The sequence below is a fragment of the Gossypium hirsutum genome, chromosome A07 (genome assembly GCF_007990345.1).
Source record: "Gossypium hirsutum isolate 1008001.06 chromosome A07, Gossypium_hirsutum_v2.1, whole genome shotgun sequence".
Lineage (NCBI taxonomy): Eukaryota > Viridiplantae > Streptophyta > Magnoliopsida > Malvales > Malvaceae > Gossypium > Gossypium hirsutum.
The window spans coordinates 51743183-51764425 of record NC_053430.1 but is presented as its reverse complement, the minus strand read 5'-3'; the positions used below and the strand labels follow the sequence as shown (position 1 = coordinate 51764425).

The following is a 21243-nucleotide window of genomic DNA, read 5'->3' as shown; positions in this document are numbered from 1 at the left end:
TTTTACATTCCCAGTGGCCTACTTATAGATGTCTGGACCTTTGAATGATTGATGATCAATTGAAGAATTATGCTCTGATTGATATTGAGAAAAAATGAATAAAATTGGCAGATTATTAAGGGAATTCACTAATATTCCTTATCCATGCATGATTGGTCTTCAATATGAATGTAATCCCTTATTCATGGAAGAATTTATTTGTGGTAGAGAGCCTTACTTTGTAAGTATAATGATTTGTATAAACGCATAAACTTAGACCAAAACCCAGTATATGAAGTTGTTGTCAACTTCGTTAATAATAGATTTGAGGGGTTTCTTTTTCGTATATGGTAACAGTGGTACGAGTAAAACATTTTTGTTATGATCAATCATTTCTAAACTTAGACCAGAAAGGAAGATTGTTATTATTGTTACATCCTCGAGAATTGCCTCTTATTATTGCCCGGTGGAACTCTGTTAAGTATGCCTCATATTTTAGTCAAATTTAAGAGATAATCACCTAGTTAAATTTTGTTTATTTGTTTCAGTTGAATTCTAATTAGTCTAGATTTTTTTTATTTGACCTACAAATTTAGTCTATAAATAGGCTCTTTTACAACCTTATAAAATACACCCATTAAAATATTAGAACTTAAAACACTTTTGGAGAATTTTGTGTTTACGTTTTAAGGGTTTAGTTTTTATTTTCATCTTTTGTACTCTTCCTTCTTTTACCATTATAGTAAGATTATCTTTACCTGTAGTTTTTTTATCCTTTTTGGAGGGGTTTTTCCACGTTAAATTTGTGTGTTCAATTTCTCAATATCTTCCGCTATTTTTTTCTTTTCATTGTTTAATCGGGTCAATCCCCAATAAGTGATATCAGAGCTAGTTCAATTTTTATAGATTAGTTCGTTTAGAGATGGCAGCAATAAGGCTTAACATTGAAAAGTTTGATGGTGTCACAAATTTCAATCTGTGGCAAGTTTGGATGATGGTAATTCTAGTTCAGACCGGCCTGAAAAGGTCATTACTGGGAAAAGAACTGAGAATCTAGATCAAACAAAATGGGAAGAGCTTGATGAAAATGCATTGTCTACAATCCAATTGTGCCTCATGAATAGGGTATTACAGGAGGTATTGATGGAGAACCTCATCCACATTGTGGAAAAGGTTAGAAACTCTTTATGCGACTAAGTCTCTAGCTAACCGTTTAGTGTTGAAACAACGTCTATTTACGTTTCACATGAACAAAGGTGAGCTTTTTAGAGATCACATTAGTCAATTTATTACTCTTTTGAATGATTTAAAGAATGTTGAGGTTAAGCTTAACGATGAAGATCAGGTTATGCTATTATTGTGCTCTTTACCCTCTTCATACAAGTCTTTCAGGGAGATTCTGATTTATGGAAAAGACAAACTCTCGTTCGAGGATGTGAAGGGTCATTTGTTTAGTAAAGACAAACTCGACGATGAGTTTGATTCGGATAGCAAGGCAGATAGGCAGGCTTCTGTTTTGATAGCAGCAAAGAAACGAGACAAAAGGTGTCGCTATTGTAAGAAGTTAGGTCACGTCAAAGTAGATTGTTATAAACTGTGAAATAAAAGGGCTGCTGAGAGTAACAAGAAAGATGTAGCTGGTTCTAATTTGACCGACGAAAGCGGTTATTTCTTGTTAGTGTCATCGAGCGATAGCTCCAAGCTTATGTCTAAGTGGATCCTAGATTTGGGTTTTTCTTTCCACATGTGCCCCAATAGAGAATGGTTCTCCACATACAATTCGGTTGAAGGTGGAGTTGTGCGTATAGGAAACGATTCATCTAGTAAGGTAATCGATATTGGTACTGTTAAAATTAGGATGCACGATAAGATGATTAGAACACTCACAGATGTCAAGTATGTACTTGATTTACAAAAGAATCTCATCTCCTTGAGTACTTTAGACTTGAAAGGTTATAGAATCAACATCGAGTCGAATAGCATTAAGGTGTCTCATGGGGCTTTCATTTTTTTAAAAGGTAAAAGGATCGGCAATCTTAATATTCTGGAAGGTTCTAGAGTGACCAATAAAATCGGACATCCCTCGTTCGTTACGGAGTAGAAGTCAACTCGTTTGGAGAAGAGACAACATAGTCATAGGAGGGAAAAAGACATGATCATTTTGTTGAATAGATGTTCTCTTTTGGATGCAGGTTTTGAAAAGTTAGGGCACTGTGTTCGTGAAAATCAAAATGGAGTTAGTTTTGATCTGGCAATGCACAAGTTGAAGGCTAGAAGTTTTCCAGCTTCTAAGCACAGATTCGACTCAGTTAATTCCCTGCATAGTTTCTGATAGGCTCGTGACGGGCTTTGGCAAACATGGTGTTGTGGAAATATGAGTCAAGGTGGAGATTTGTTGAGTATGCCTCATATTTCAGTCAAATTTGAGAGATAATCTCCCAATTAAACTCTATTCATTTATTTCGGTCAAACTCTGATTACTCTATATTTTTTGTATTTGATAAATAGGCTCTTTTACAACCTTAGAAAATACGCCCATTCAAATATTAGAACTCAAATGTTTACGTTTTGAAGGTTCTTTATTTTCGGGTTTTGGGATTTAGTTTTTATTTCTATTTTTTGTGCTCTTTGTTCATTTTCCATTATAGTAAATTTATTTTGCTCATGATTTTTTATCCTCTTTAGAGGATTTTTTCACGTTGAATTTGTATGTTCAATTTTTTTAATTTTATTTGTGGTTTAATTGGGCAGATCCCCAACAAACTCACTCTAGATTTAAAATTCCCTCGAAACTTGATAAAGATTCGTGTGTGATGTTATACAGGGTACTCCACTTGTTGAATTTCTATGTAGATCAAGTTTAATTATTTGGGATGAAGCTCCAATGGCACAGAGGTATATGTTTGAATTAGTTGACCGCATGTTGAGGGACATTATGTGGTTCACCGATCATGATTTTGAGCATAAAATATTTGGTGGAAAAATGATTCTATTGGGTGGTGATTTTTATCAAACCCTTTTCGTTGTTCCTAAAGGAAGCAAGACTGATTTTGTCTTAGCTTCTATTTCGAAATCATACCTATGGAATCATTGTCGGTTGTTCACCTTAATAATAAATATGCAACTTAAGGATAAAAATTTTGATATGGTATCTGATTTTAACAAATGGTTATTGGATTTATGTGAAGGAAGAATACCTAATGTCGCACTAGAGGTTAATGTAGATTCCCCACTCATTACCATACCATATTGATTCTTAATCCCTTAACGACTGATTCAGTTTGTGCAATATTTGGCTACATTTATCTAGAACTCGAGGAAATTTTCAATAACACGACATACCTAAAGGATTAAGCTATACTGTCAACTACTAATGAAGTGGTAAACAAGGTGAATGATTTTGTGCTTCTGAGGATTCCGGGTGAATCTAGAACATATCCCAGTGCAGATAGAATTTCTCCTGCATCTGGAAATATTGAAGAACAACCCCTTCTGTATTCATCAAAAGTCCTGAATTCTTTGAAATTTACTGGTGTACCTAGTCATGAGATTTAGTTGAAAGTTGGGGTTCCAATAATGTTATTGAGAAACATTAACCGAAGTGTTGATTTCTGTAATTGTACTAAATTGGTTGTGACAAAATTGGGATCTAGGTTGATTGAAGTTGAAACCATTACTGGAAGTAATATCGGGCAACTTTGTTTTATTCCTCGAGTAGAAATTTCACCATCCGGTTCAAAATGGCCTTTCAATTTCACAAGAAGGCAATTTATAATAAAATTATGTTTTGCAATGACAATCAACAAAAGTCAAGGGTAAACATTTGAAACGGTTGGTGTTTACTTGCCTCGACCTGCTTTCACACATAGACAATTATATATAGTTGCATCAAGAGTAGCATCACCTGCTGGACTAAAATTTTTAATCGAACAAAATGATGATTGTATGTAAAATTGCACTGACAATGTTGTTTACAGTGAGGTTTTTGAAGATGTTTTTAAAAAGTTGTAAATTTGATCTCACTTTTTTATACAACATATCTATTGTCACTTTTCGATGCTACTTGCATTAACGATTACATCATCTAAATGCTACTTAGTAATTATTGTTTATTCTTTTAAGTCATAATGGACAAATACTATAATCTATGACAACTTTCTTCCATTATTACATCTTAGAAGATTAAAAGTGCGGGATGCATAAATTTTAGCAAGGAGAATGAATCTAAATTTTGTTGGATGAGAATCTATTTACTACTATTGAGCTACATTTACTAATTTATTTATTTTTTTACTATATATAAAAATGTGACTAATTTAATATAAATGGTTACCATCTTAAATTATAATTATCTAATTAATAATATAACTAAATAATATTTTTCATAAATACACAATCTAAATAACTGTTTCTGCATATTTTATTTGTTTAACTTAAATAATTGTCTTGTAACTTTTATTCATGTAATATGTTTAGAATATTATAGAAATATTATATTTCAAATCATTTTATACATATAGTAACCTCATGCATCAAATGAGTAAAAAGCTAATCTATTAATATTTTATAATTTTATTGATTGAAATACATAATAATAAAGTGGAGAAGTTTAGGTTTTTTAAAAATATTATAGGAAAACAACTATAATAAATTTTATAGTTATTTAAGGAATGAGAAAAACTAAAAGTTACCACTAAAAATAATATAAAAAAAGTTATCAATAAAATTTTTATGCAGCTAACAATTTTACTTTTAAGTTTATACATGTGTTGTTCGGAATTTATAGGGAAGTAAACGTTGTAATTTTAAAAATATAAGAAAATCAAATCATTAATGTATGAATATGGAACAAATTACTTAATTTTGGAATTGAGCTTTTAAGTTTATTCTTTAAAAACTAATTATGTATTAATATTTGATTATTATTATTAAAGTTATATAATTAAAAATTGAAAAACACTTTGTTAATATAAAGTATAAATTTATAATTTAAAGAGGTAAATTATATGAAAAATAATTTAATAAAGAATGATAATTTATATATAAAAATTCGAAATCTAAAAATTTGGAGATGAGCAGGACAGCCATCCCACCAGATGAGGCTTTGTAGGTGATCGGCGATGATGTGAGCGGCATTGGAGTTAAGAGACAAGTCTCAGTCTAATCCATGTACTGCTATCCCTTTCTTTATATATATATATCACTTTTTAACATTTATTTGTTTGTTTGTTTTGAGTGGGATGACGTTGGCAACTCGTGTTTTACATTTATTTATTAAATGTAATTACGTATTTAGTTAATCTTAAAGGAAGTGTTAGAATTCTCTCTCTCCGTCTCTCAAAAGAAAAAAGAAGTGTAAGAATTTTGAACGCAAAAAACGTGATAACCTCGAAGGAAAATAAAAAATTGAAATGAAAATAAAAGATTATTTCCAAAGAAAATGCGAGTAAACAAAGCTAAAACGCGAAAGTGGTCTCACTTATTCATCGTTGTTTGTCAGAGGCAAAGCCTCTAGATAACTCGCTCCTCAAAGCCATTGATCCACCCATAAGCAATGGCTGCCAATTCCCAGCTACCGGGTCTGTTCTTGTCTTTTAATTCTTTTAGGGTTTATAATCATGTTTTCACATATCGACCGATTCAATATAAATTTGTAAGCTTTCTTCTTCTTAAATTTGCTCCTAATCGGTTGTTGATTTGGTTGAGAAAATTAACACTCAATCAAGTTTATTTTCCAAATTTTGGGGTTTTTGTTTTGGCTTTTCTTTTGGGGATTAAGGAATTAAATTATAATTACATCGGATTTTGTGTTAACTTCTAACTTTTTAAATTGATTTTTATTTACTTTTGTTTTTGTATATTTTGATTGTAATTGATACTCTGCAATTGTAGCTACTGGCGAGTCTCCTCCAAAACCGTGGGAGCAAGCTAAGGGCTTGTCCGATTCCGGAACCTTTAAGCCACCATCAGTTGGTAGTACCAACGATGTGGTTGAGGCATCCGGAACGGCAAGACTAAGTGAAATTGTTTTAACTACTGATAGAACTACGGCTGTGAATAGAAATGTTCTCGGTAAGCCTTTACCTAACAGGCCTTGGGAGCGACAGACATATGGTAGCACTTGTGGAGGTAGAGGTTTAATTCTTTATTATTATTTAACGATTACGTATTATAAAGCTTGTCTAAATTCGGTATTCGTTGCAGGCTATAGTTCTGGTTTAAACTATAATTCGAGGTATGGTTTAGGAATGTATGATTCATCATATGGTGGATTAGGATCTTATGGTGGTGGATTATATGGCAATGGCATGTATAGAGGAGGTTATGGTGGTTTATGAGAATTCTGGAATGTATGGTGGTGGTCTTGGTGGCTTTGGAGGTCCAATGGGTGGATATAGGATGAGAGGCATGGGTCCATATGGTGAGCAAGATTGAAATAATCCCTTTGGTGCTCCACCATCTCCTCCAGGGTTTTGGATTTCCTTCCTCCATATGGTAATTCCTTACTAGCCTTATTTTTGATTAAATTATTATCTGATTAAATGTCCAATCCTAGCTATAATGGCATCCCACCCCAGATATTAATGTTCTCACGTGGAAACATGGACAATTTTGTATAATTCAAAGAAGCGGTTTTTTCCTTACTGGATGTTAAATATGAAGCAAACATTTTAATGTCCCGATTTGTCCTTTGTTGATTCTTGAGCTCAAATTATGTTGTACAAGAAATATTATCGTATTTCATATTTTTGCTGACCATTTACTTTAGTACTAAAATATTAAGTATGGAGGGTAAGGTATTGATTGCAGTTTTGGGGGCTTACATAGGAACTGTTTGGGGCTAGTTGTGTAATACCTCTAACCCATATCCGTGGTCGGAATAGGGTTATAGAGTATTATCGGAGTTTACAGAATAAATACAATTAATCCATGTCTTTTACTATTCATATCCGAAACAAATTATAAATTCAATCATGTTGTCCCTTAAATGGACCCTCGAGGTCCTATTTATACATTAGAAACAAGTCGAGATTAAATCGGGAGCTTAGAAAATTATTTTTTGAAATTTAAAAATTTTTCTTAGGTGCAGCGGACACAAGCCCCTGTGGTTAGGCCGTGAGGCTCACACGGCTAGGTGACACGCTCGTGTCTTAAGCCATGTAGGCATTCGATGTGAGGCACACGACCGTGTCCTAGCCCGTGTTCAAATTAGGGTAGCTATTGACTTGGGTCACACGGCTGGCCACACGTCCGTGTGCTAGGCTATGTGGACAATTTAATTTTAAAAATTAGGTGCAGGATTCATACGGTCAAGATACATGCCATTGTATTGGGCCGTGTGTAACACCCTTTACTCACGTCCGTCGCTAGAATAGGATACGAGACGTTACCAGACTCAAACGCATGCATACAATATTTCCAGGTCATAAAATTTCATTCAAATTTAAAAATTTTCAATTTTTATCTTAAAATCCCTTATATGGGCCTACGAGGCCCAAAACATACATTGGAGGTGGTTAGGGACTAAACCGATAACTTTTGAAACTTTTGAGACATTAAGAAAATTTTCATTTTGGGGAGTAACACGCCCGTGTGATCACACTTGCCCGCGTGGCTCAGGACACGCTTGTGTCCTCTATTCGTGTAACTCTCTATTTATGATGTCATCACCCATTTAGGGTCAGATGGCCATGTCACACGCCCGTGTGGTCATCTGTGTGGATGATAGTTAGGCTATTTACCAAGTCTTTTTCCATCCAAAAACAGTTGCACACCTATACTAAGTTTATCAACACACAACATGGCATTTTTAGGCATCCCAATAACCACACTATGGCATTCACTCACTATTATAAATCACATTCATGATGCACAACCATACACACACTTAACTAATTATAGCATGTAACTTACTCAACTATTCACATTTAGTATTTTCCACACATAATTATCACACATTCACTCATCTAACCCAAACAAGCATGCACATCCATGTAATGCTTCATCATAGACTTATAATATAGCAAATATTAGCCACACTAAATGGCCTTATACAACAATAACCTTCAATTAGCATAGGCCAGCCAACTCATAATATCATGTACACAATAACCAAGTCCCTATACATGCCATACACTTAAAATGTTAGAAAATCATTAATACCCATCAATAGCTTGTTAGTGTGATAGGATATCTGACGACCTCTAACTCGAGCTACCATCTGTGACACTATAGGAAAAAAGAAAGGAAGAGAGAGTAAGCATATAGCTTAGTAAGTAGGTATGTAAATGATAAACAATTTTTTAACATGCATTTAACAATCCTCATAATATGTTCTCAAGATAATGCAATCATAATTGCACAAAGTTTCACTATTCACTTATGTTCAAATCAAGTTGTTTACACGAGTTATAGTCACTAAATTATTTATATATTAAGCTACGAAACTCCAAATTAAGTTCTGCTAATTTTTCCTGAAACTAGACTCCCATATTTCCTTACCATAAAATTTTCAAAATTTTTGGTTTAACAAATAATTACAGTTTATTCTTTAAAGTCATCCCTGTTCTGCTATTTGATAGTTTTAACCCTTCTTCACTAAAAATTAATTATCTCCTCGAACAGGACTCAGATGATGTTTTCATTTGATTCTCTTGAAAACAGATTCATTAAGAATTTAAAAAATATAAATTATAACTCGTAATTATTTTTATACTATTTTTAAAGACTTTCCAAATTCAAAACAGGAGATTTTGAATTCATCCTGATCCTGTCCCACAAAAATTCAAACATCTCATAATATGAAATTCTTTTACTTACATTGTTTCTTCTATGTTAAAATAGTCTCAATAAGATTTAATTTCATATATTATTCAACCACTAATTAAATTTCCACAATTTTTAGTGATTTTTCAAAGTTTTACAATTGCTCGTCGAGAACTGTTTTACTGCTAACTTTACTCTTTAATGATTTCTTTGTATTAACGTCCATTTAATCATACATAACACCAAAGCATATCCTTAACTAGCCATTCCAATAACTAGTCATTATCAAATATTTACATGCCATTCATTGGCCAATTTAACCTATACATTAACAACAAAACTTAAACTTATCATGTCTCAATTTAATTTGGCCTAAAACCCTCACACATGATCATCAATCAAATTTGCCACTTATTTATACATCATATGTATAGACTTATAATCAAAAGGTCATCACAAGATCATTTTCATAGGTAAGACTTACTCATTTACATTATTACCAAATGTCCCATATATATCGAATTCATTACTCATGAATTTTTCTTACATACCTGTACCCTTTCAACATGATCATACACTGTCATTTCTTTGACATAATCTTTGGATTTACCTGTTGACCTCTCGGGATATTAAGGATAATCGGGAAAACTTGTACATGATGTATCATACCAATGCCATATCCCAGACATAGTCTTATATGGAAATCTCATATCGATGCTAATAACTCAGCTATAGTCTTACACGATACCTCATGTTGATGCCATGTCCCAGACATGGTCTCACACTGGCTCACATAACGATGCCGATGCCATGCCCAGACACGGTCTTACATTGGCTCACATAATAATGTCGATGCTATGTCCCAGATATGGTTTTACACTGGCTACACATATTGCCATGGTCCAACTATGGTCTTTACCGTCAATTCATAACATGTCGTGATTCGATCATACTCAACCCTGCATTTCTCTTAATTTGATCTTTCATTACGATCTCGTATTTTTATATTATTCATGATCCAATAATAGCATACGAAATAATACATGATATCGATTAAGCATTTAAACATATCAAATTTAATGCTTATTCACATACGAACTTACCTTGGTATAAAACGATGAAATAAGTAAATTACTCGATTATCTTGCTTTTCCCTCGATCTGATTCCGAATTTCATCTTCCTTGATCTATGACAACACATTTAATTTATTTATTCATCATGCTACTCAAATTAGCCCAATTTCACATTTTTGGTAAAATTAAATTTTTACCCCTATACTTTGTCATAATTACACTTTTGCCCCTAGGCTCGTAAAATGAAATGTGTTCAATTTCCTTACTACCCATGTATAGCAGAACCTTTTTCATGCTTATAGCAACCCATATTTTCCATTATTTCACACATTTACCACCTATTTTATGATTTTTACAAAATGAGCCATTTTAGGTGTTTTCATGAAAATCATTTAATAAAAGTTGTTTATTTAACAACCAATATTCATTTTCTTCCATAAAAATGCAGCAAACAACGTGAATATTCTCATGGAAAAACCCTAGACTTTCAACCATTTTGCAAAATAGTCCCCTCATTAGCTAGATTAAGTTATAAGGGTTCCAAAAACATAAAAATCAACAAAAATGACCATCAAAATCACTTACTTGCAATGGTATAAAGTTGCTGAAAATTTCAAGCTCCCATGGCCATTTTTCTTAAAGAAAATTGGTGGAGAGAAGAAGATGAAAACAAAAAAAGATGATAACTAGGCTTTTTATTATTATTTTATTCATTAGTCAAATTTTGTCGCCTAATGCCAACTAACCATTGACTTTTCATGATTTTTGTCTCCATATCCAGCCACCACGTTAATATTTGTCTATTTCCTTAACAAGGACCTCTATTTTAACGTTCCATAACTAATTATCACCTTTATCTAATAGAACAAAACTTTTATACTTTATGCGATTTAATCCGTTTTTCAGAATTAAGCATGCAATCGCTAAAATTAATTCACCAAAATTTTTAAACATCCATATAATCATGCTATAACACATAAAATAACATTAAAATAATTTATCAACCTCAGATTTTTGGTCTCGAAACCACTATTCTGACTAGACCCAAAATCGGACTGTTCTACCGTGTGTTTCACATGGCTGAGACACACGCCCGTGTCTCTGCCCGTGTGACCAATTCTGAGCATTCTGTTTCTCAATTTTTAAGATGCAAGGGACACAACCAAACCACATGCCCGTGCACATGGTCTTGTGCCACACACGGTTGAGACACATGCCCGTGTGGACAAAATAAGGCCATTTCTAAGCCTTATTTCTTACCCAAAATTTTCCTCGTACCTATATTAATAATTGCATACAAATACCAACCAATTCAAAATGTTAAAACCAAGCCAACATTAACATTATATTTGATATATCATCACATGTATTCAAGCTTACCTTTTTTAAAAAAAAACATATATGTTTACCATAATTCAATCTAACCATATCAAGCACTCATATATTAACCATATTATAACCTCAAGTATATATTCACTATATATACCATTACTAGCCATTCCAATGGCTAGATTACAAATAACCATTTACATGCCAACATTGGCCAAATTAGCCTATACATGTCATTATACCAAAATAAGTTTGCAATTTTTACCAAAACGTGCTGAAGGATAGTGTGATGATGCTCTAACCAATTCCAACTTTTACGAGCTTTCAAGCACTATAAAACAGAAAAATATTGAGTAAATATTTCAAATGATTAGTAAGTTTGTATAACAAGAATTTAACTTACCAATCATGTACATTCAAAATAAGTATACAAACATGCATCCAAATCATTATGGCTATTTGCCTAAACACATATGATCCCAAGAAACTTGTTAGTCATGTATATCATGTAAACATCAAAAATAAAAAATGAGCTCATCATGTAATAACTTTCATAAACATGTGCTTTTCATATCATATTTTTATATAACATGTGCATTTCCATAATCAATCATCTTAAGTTCAATTCAACCATGTCAAAACTATTCTCGTTGAATTTATTTGAAATATCGATGGATACACATGTAGTACACTCAAAGTGTTCAAAATTATAAACCGTCAATTTATATTCAGGGGTACCCGATTAGGGTACATAATCAAGAAGCACTCTCTCCAGCCATATAATAGGATGCTCATGTGAGCCATGTAACAAGAAGTTTATCCAGGCTAAATCAGGAAACTCATAAGAGTTTAGAACAAGAAGCTCATTGAGCTTAACAGGTAACTCCAAAGAGCTATTATCAAGGAGCTTCAGATAGCGATATAACAGGATGTTCATGCGAGCCATGTCAGAAAGCTCAAGCTGTGTTTTTGTTTGCAATATATGCAGGATAACAACCGATCATATAACAGGAAGCTCACAAAGAGCTGCGGTAGTCCGCAACACATGCAGGATTACTACCGACCAGGATGCTCGCAGGAACCATGTAACAGGAAGCATCGAAAGAGCTTATAAAAATATGCTCTTTCGAGCTAAGGTGTGTTTGCAACATATGCAAGACCACAACCAAACGAAAAATCTTGTATCCATCGAATTTCATCTATTCAAACAGGACTTATACTTATCGATCACTATCAGGCATGTAATTAATTTTATACATTGAACATTTATACAATTCACACATATTCAACATTCAATTCCAAACACATTAATATACATAATCTAGTTACACGAACTTACCTTGTCACTTGTTCATATATAGAAATTTACTAATCCGACATTTTTTCTTTCTCTTGATCTAACTTTGTATTTGAGTTATCCAAATCTATATAAATGAATTTAACATCAATATAATCCATTTCATACTCAATTTAATTCAATTCACATCTAAGGAAAAATTACCATTTTTGCCCTTATACTTTACATAAATGATAATTTCGTCCCTAGGCTCAGAAAATGTAATTCATGCAATTTAATCCTTATTCCAAGCCTAACCAATTTTTACGTATAACATTTATAGCATATATATTTCATAAAAATAAATTTTCATGAATTTTACATCTTTACAATTTAGTCCCTAAATCATAATTTCATGAAAATTCACTTTACAAAAGTTATTTATCTATCAACAGCCTTTCATTTTCTACCATAAATTTCAAATTTTCAGCATATTTATCCATAGAAAAGTTTCAATATTTTAATGTTTTTTCAAATTGATCCTTAAAATAGATATATTAGGTTATTCCGATCTCAAAAATATAAAAATTACTAAAAACGGGACAATAATGCTTACCCAATTATACTTGCTTGTTTTTCTTTCTCTTTCCTAGGGTTTCCATGGATTTTTGGGGAAAAAGATGATGAAATAAAATGATAGTAGGCTATTATCATATTTATTTATTCCAAATTCCAATTTAGTCCTTTTCTTTTTCTAAATTTCCATGGATGAATCATCAAAAATATCTACTAACTTCTCCTAATGGTCTAATTACCATATAAGGACTCCAAGTTTTGAATTCCATAGCTATTTGATACTTATAGCTACTAGAACTCAACTTTTGCATTTTATACAATTTGATCCTTTCTATAATTAAACATGAAATTAGTACAATTTTCTTATCAAAATTTTCGTACTTCTTTCCTATCAATATAAACCATAAAATAATTTTAAAATAAATTTTCTTTCTAACTTAGATTTGTAGTCTCAGAACCACTATTCTGATTTCACTGAAAACGGGCTGTTACAATTCTCTTCCCTTAAAGAATTTTCGTCCTCGAAAATCTTAACAATAAAAAGGTCTAGGTATTGCTTTCTCATGGTATCCTCTGTTCCCAGGTAGCTTCTTCAATCCCATGTCATTGCCAAAGAAATTTCATTAAAGCTACCTTTTTATTTCTTAACTTTTTCATCTCACGTGCTAAAATTTTGATCAGTTATTCATTGTAAGTCATATCAGGTTGAATGTCCACTTCTATCGAAGGAATAACATGTGAAGGATTTAACCGATATCGTCGTAACATAAACACATGGAAAACATTGTGAATTTTATCAAGCTCCGGTGGTAATGCCAATCTGTATGCAACAAATCCGATTCTTTCAATGATTTCATATGGTCCAATGAACCGTAGGATCAATTTTCCTTTACAACCAAATCGAAGAACTTTCTTCCAAGGTGATACTTTCAAAAATATCTTATCACTGACCAGAAATTTTATCTCTTTTCGTTTAATATCGACATAAGATTTTTGATGATTAGAGTCTACTTTTAAGCTATCTTGAATCACTTTCACCTTTTTCTTAGTCTTATGAATTAAATCAACCCTATGTATCTTTTTCTCACTGAGTTGTGTCCAGTACAACGGAGTTCTATATTTATGACCATATAAAGCCTCATATGGGGCCATTTTAATGCTAGGCTGATAACTATTATTATATGAAAATTCAAATAAAGATTAATATTTTTCCCAGTTACCTTCGAATTCCAACACATAACACCGAAGCATATCTTCTAAAATTTATATCACACGTTCAGATTGTCCATTAGCCTGAGGATGAAAAGCGGTGCTGAAATGTAACTGTATACCCAAAGCTTCTTGCAACTTATTCCAAAATCGAGATATGAATCGGGGATATCTATCAGAGATAATGGAGACTGGCACTTCACGTAATCTGACAATTTCAGAAACATATAATTCAACCAATCTATCCAGGGAGAAATTCATACGTACCGAAATAAAGTGTCCAGAATTTGTTAATCGATCAACAATTACCCAAATGTCATCTTTCTTTTTCGAAGATAAGGGTAACCCCGATACAAAGTCCATAGTAACTCTTTTCCATTTCCATTCTGGTATTGTAATTGGCTGTAACAATCCCGAAGGTACCTGATGTTCAGTTTTTATTTGCTGACATATTAAACATTTTGATATAAATTCAGAAATGTCACATTTCATTCCCGACCACCAATATATCTTTTTCAAATCATTGTACATTTTGTTACTTCACGGATAAACATAGATAGTACCCTTATGAGCTTCACTCAAAATCTTCTGTATAGGTTCTGAATTCTTCGGTACACATTCTACATCTGAATAATAGACAATTATCAGACCCAATCTGAAATTTTGAATAAGAATTCAACTCACACTGTACCCGTTTAGCTCTAGTTCATCATCATTTTTCTGATCTTCAGAAATCTACTTTAGAAACGTCGGTCTAGCTTTTAACTCAGCTATGATTGAACCATCATCAAATAACGACAATTAGGTGTTCATTGCTCACAAGGCAAATAGGGATTTTCTGCTTAGAGCATTTAGAACTACATTAGCTTTTCCCAGATGATAATCAGTAACCAGATCATAATCTTTTAGTAACTCAAGCCACTTGTGTTGTCTCAGATTCAAGTATTTTTGCGACATTAAATACTTCAAACTTTTATAGTCGGTGAATATATGACATTTTTCACCAAATAAATAGTGTCGCCAAATTTTTAATGCAAACAAAATGGCTGTCAATTCTAGATCATGTATCAAATAGTTCTTTTCATGTGGCTTTAGCTGTCTAGAAGCATAAGCTATTACTCTACCTTCTTACATTAAGACACAACCCAAACCATTTAATAATGCATCATTGTAAAATACAAATTTCTTACCCGATTCAGGCTGAACTAGTACAGATGCTTCAATCAACAAAGCTTTTACCCTGTTAAAACTCTACTGGCATTTATCAGTCCATTCAAATTTCACATCTTTCTGTAACAAACGGGTCATCAGAGAGGCTATCATTGAGAAACCTTGTACAAATCTCCGATAGTATCTGGCTAATCCTAGAAAACTTTTGACTTCAGACACATTTTTCGGTGGCTTTCAATTGACAAGTGCTGATATTTTATTCGGGTCAACTCTAATACTTTCGGTAGATATTATATGTCCAAGAAAACTAACTTCTCGAAGCCAAAATTCACATTTACTGAATTTGGCATACAGTTGTTTTTCACGTAGGGTTTGTAACACAATTTTCAAGTGATTAGCATGCTCATTTTCATCTCAAGAATATACTAGGATATCATCAATAAATTCCACTACAAATCTGTTTAAATAGGGTCTAAAAATTCTATTCATCAGATCCATAAATATTGCAAGTGCATTAGTCAAACCGAACGACATCACAAGAAACTCATAGTGCCCATACCTAGTTCTGAAGGCTGTTTTCGGTACATCTGAATCTTTCACTCGTAACTGATAATAGCCAAAATGGAGATCAATATTTGAAAATACAGTGGCACCTTTTAACTAACCAAACAAGTCATCAATACGAGGCAATGGATACTTGTTCTTGATTGTAACCTTATTGAGTTATTTGTAATCAATACATAACATCAACGATCCATCTTTCTTTTTAACATGATGAACTGGGTCGAGCAAAACATTTGTTTGTTAGTTCTTACAACTGCGTTTTCAACTCCTTTAATTCAGAAGGAACCATTCTATAGGGTGTTATGAATATCATTGTTGTCCCCTGAACAAGATCTATAGAAAATTCTACCTCTAACAGGAGGTAAACCAGGTAATTCTTCTGGAAACACATCAAAAAATTCACAAACAACCGATACTGACTTAATCTTCGATTCAGATACTTTAGTGTCCAACACATATGCAAGATAAGCATCATACCTATTTCTGATATATTTCTGTGCTGATATAGCTGAGATTACATTTGACAACCCATTTAGTACATCAGATTCAACTCAGAGCAATTCACCATTTTGACATTTTAACACAATATATTTTTGTTTACAATTTACCACTGCATTATGTTGAGTTAACCAGTCCATACCCAGAATTACGTCAAATTCATCAAATGGTAACAACATTAAATCAGTCAAGAAACAATAGCCTCATACCACTAATGGACAATTTTTACAAATTTTATCTACCATCACATACTGGCCCAGGGGATTTGAAACTTTAACCACAAATTCAGTGGGCCGAATAGGTAAATTTTTTACAGACACTAAATTCGTGCATATGTATGAATGTGTTGAACCAGGAACAATTAAAGCAATAATATTAGTATCAAGAAGAGAAAATGTACCAGTAATAACATCAGATGCAGCAGCATTCTCACATGCACGTATAGCATATGTTCTAGCTGGTGCTCGTGCTTTAGATTTAACAATTGAATCTTTTGTAGCACTTCGACTGCCACTGACATTTCTAGGATGACAGGGTTGTCTACCTCTCGAGCCGGGCTTACTTGGCTTCAAAGTCTGAACAGTATCTTTTTCAAGCCTTTCTGGACAATCTTGAAGATAGTGGTTGAGAGAACCACATCTAAAGCAGGCTTTGCTTCTCATACGACACTCTCCAAAATGAAATTTATTACAATGTTTACATCTAAGTTTAGGATTACCAACACTTCCAGCACTTGCTACTGATGGAGACGGGGATCTCAGATTAGAGCGTTGAGAACCTCAATCTTTTTTAGAATACCCAAAAAATGAGGCAGAACAATCATGATATTTCTTTGATTTCTTTAAAGCAGACAATTATGATTTCACCATAAATCTTTTACTCAAAGTTCGAGCTTCCATCTTTTCCTGCCTGTTTTCTTTATTTAATTCTTCAGCTTTATGTGCTCGGTCGGCCAGTAAAATAAATTCTTTTAATTTCAGAATCGCAATTAACAACTTGATGTCTTCATTTAATCCCTCTTCAAACCGTTTACACATAACAACTTCAGTCGGGATACATTCTCTTGCTTATTTGCTTAACCGAACAAATTCTCGTTCATATTCAGACAAAATCATATATCCTTGTTTAAGCTTTAAAAATTCCTTCTTTTTCTGATCAAGGAATCTTTGGGTAATGTATTTCTTTTTGAATTCTGTCTGGAAAAATTCCCATTTAACATTTTCCCTTGGTACAACAGAAATTATGGTATTCCACTACTGGTAGGCTGAGTCTTTTAGCAGAGATACAACACATTTCAGACATTTTTCAGGTGTACAAGACAATTCATCCAAAACCCTGATAGTATTTTCTAACCAAAATTCAGCCCTTTTCGGATCATCATCGGTAATAGCCCTAAATTCTTTTGCCCCATATTTCCTAATTTTATCTACTAGAGACTTATCGGTTCTAACAGGTTCTATACCTGGTGGCATATCTGGAACTGGTTGAGGAACAGGAGGGGGAAGCTTTTGTACAGCAGGATTTGTTCTTAATAATTCTGTGAACCACTCATTCATCATTTGAAATAAGGTTTCTTTTTCCTCCTTACCTCGACCCTAAGATACAGGTCTTCTACTACTAGATGCAGCTCTTTTAATTGAAGCTGGAGCATTGCTCTCAGTTTCCTCGGATTCAACTTTAGCTCGGTTGGACGACATTATTATATGGAAAACACATTTAAAATAGTCAGGAGATTGTTAAGCTATAAAAGTAATATGTTTTTAATCCCATTCTTGATGCGTTTTTGGATGATTTATTATGTAAATTAGTGAATTTGATGCTCCTAATGTTTTAAATTCATATTTCTATACTTAGGTGAGCATAGGGGAGCGAAAGGAGTGAAAAAGGGCCAAAATAGGACAAAAAGAGTTGTTTTCAGGATCCACACGGTCTGGGCATTTCCACACGGGCTGGCTACATACTCATGTGCCAGCCCTTGTCGCCTGTGTCGATTTTGCACCCTATTTCTCTTTCATGTAGAAAAAGCCAAATTTTAAGTATTCTGAGCATTCCAAAGTTTATAAATGCACACTAGAAGAGGACCTAAAGGGACACACATGGAAGAACGAAGAAAAGCCTCGAAGAATGCCATTAGATTCATTTTAGAAGTAGATCTACTTTAAGATTAAAGATCTCCATTCAAATTCTTTAGAAGTTTTATTGGGTTTCTTTATGTCTTGTTGCTTTCTTAACTTTAAGATGATGTTATTCCAGATTATGAACTAAATTCTGTAGATACCTAAGGAAGATGAAACCTATATGAATCTTATTATTTGATTTCTGAATTACATGATAAATACTTGATTCTTGTTATCAACTATGTATGCTTATTTTGTGTTTTAATATTTTAAGGATATTAATTCATGCTTAATGTGTTTATTTCAATGGAGCAAAAGTCCCTGTTTAAGAGTAGATCTAGTATAATTGAGTGGAGTTGCATGCAATCATAAAAATAAGACTACATAAATCTACCGGATTAGAGTAAAATCTAATAGGGGAATCCATAGATTGAGTTTATGCGACAATAGGGGTTTTAATTAGAAAGAGATTTCAATTAATCAACCTAGAGTTAGTTATTCTTATTCTCGAAAGAGATATTAACATAGTTTAGGGATTTCTACAAATTAAGGCGCAAGTAAATAAATTGTTTAATTCAGATTTAGAATAATAAGTGAAGTCTAGGTGGTTTCTTTCATGGGTATTGTCTATCTCATTGGGTTTCTTCCAATATTTTCCTAATTCATTCTCTGTTGCATTCTTAGTAATTAGTTAGTTAATTTTATATTAAAATCAATCCCACTAATTTGTCAACTAAATAATAGAAAAACAATCATTAATAGTACTCTTAGTCCTCGTGGATACGATATTCTCGACTTATCATAGCTATACTATTATTCAATAGGTGCGCTTACCTTTGTCGTAATTTTAGTTAGTTTAGTGACCATCAAGTTTTTGGCGCCGTTGTCGAGGATTAAAATATTAGGAACACTCGATTTTTATTAATTTAGCCATTTTTATTTTTAGTTTATTTTTTTTTCTAATTTTTATTTTGTTTGCTTTTGGTAGGTTCCTTTAGTTTATGACTAGAAGAAACCCGTCAGGACCTTTAGTATTTCACAACCAAATTGAAAGGACAGCTCGCAGAAACCGTAGAGAAGTAAGGCACAGTCAATAGAATATAGTGGAAGAGCAAGAGACATCGTTAATATTACTGAGGAGATAGCTGAAAATGAGAATAATTAGCTACTTTCTGTGGTTACCGCAAATCCTGTAAATCCAAATCCTGCTCCTTGTACTATGTATGATTATGCCAAGCCCAATCTAACTAGGGCTGAATCGAGTATCGTGAAACCTGCTGTTGCTACAAATAATTTTGAACTATTTTGAACTGAAGTTGAACACTATTTAGATGATCTAACAGTTTGTTCAATTCGATGGATTGTAAGACGAAGATCCAAATACTCATTTGGCTAATTTTCTGGAATTCTGCAACACTTTGAAGATAAATGGAATTTCTGGTGATGCAATTCGCTTACGGTTGTTTCCATTCTCATTGAAATATAAAGCCAAACAATGGTTGAACTCCTTACCACGAGGTTCTATCACTACATGGGATCAAATGACCGAAAAATTCTTACTGAAATATTTCCACCGGCTAAAATGGCTAAATTGAGGAATGATATCTCTTCCTTCGTAAGATGGACTTAGAGACCTTATATGATGCATGGTAGATGTATAAGGATTTATTGAGAAGGTGCCCTCACCATGGGTTACCTCTATGGTTACAAGTTCAAACTTTTTACAGCGGTTTGAATATCTCAACTAGGTAATTGATCGATGTAGCCGTCGGTGGTACTCTGAATAATAAAACACCTGAAGCGGCTTACGAGTTTATAGAAGAGATTTCACTAAATAATTATCAGTGGCAAGTCATGAGAACGAAGCCGATGAAAGCAGACAGTGTTTTTAACGTAGATACGGTCACCATATTATCGAATCAGGTAGAACTTTTAAATAAGAAAATTGATGGTTTATATGGTTCTACACAGGTACATTTGATGATGCAATGTGACACAAATGGAGGTGGAATGAACAATCTAAAATATTTACCCCACGGTCTTAGCATAGAGAACGAACAAGTCAACTATATGGGTAATAATTCTAGGTCTCAGAATAATCCCTATAGTAACACTTATAATGCAGGTTGAAGGAACCATCCCAATTCCTCTTGGGGTGGTCAAGGAAACCAGATACCATAACCCCCTCCAAGCCTTCAACAACCTTACAGCAAGAGAAAAAGTCGAACCTTGAGGAGATGTTGATGAAGTTTATTTCAGTGTCAGAAATTCGCTTCCAAAACACCAAAACAACACTTAAAAATCAACAAGCATCAATCCAAGGGCTCAAGAACCAAATAGGATAGCTTGCTAAGTTGATTTCAGAAAGACCACAAGATAGCTTGCCTAGCAACACCGAAACTAACCCACGAGAGCAACTTCACGTAATTACTGTTTGAGATGAAGATGGGTTAGTTGAATCTAAACCATAACTGAGGCAAGAAAGTGTGGTAAGTAAATGTAAGGTTGAGGTAAGCCAAAATGATCAACAACCGGATGGAAAGGAATATAAACCTCGAGTTTCATATTCAAATGCAATGAAGAAAGATCATTGTAATAGCCTATTTTTCAGTGAAATCGGAACAGTGGTTTCGAGACCACAAATCTGATCGGAAAATAAAGTTTATCTTTATTTTATAATATGGT

At 33.2% G+C, this 21243-nt stretch overlaps 1 non-coding gene and 1 pseudogene across 1 annotated transcript; one reads left to right on the top strand and one right to left on the bottom strand.

Moving 5' to 3' along the window:
• Positions 1 to 5300: 5300 nt before the first annotated feature.
• Positions 5301 to 21243, top strand: part of LOC107938166 (peroxisomal membrane protein 13-like) — a 51173-nt pseudogene continuing 35230 nt past the window's right edge.
• On the bottom strand, positions 20147 to 20252 carry LOC121204412 (small nucleolar RNA R71). Its single transcript, XR_005899337.1, has one exon. It is a non-coding gene; the product is annotated as a small nucleolar RNA R71 (small nucleolar RNA).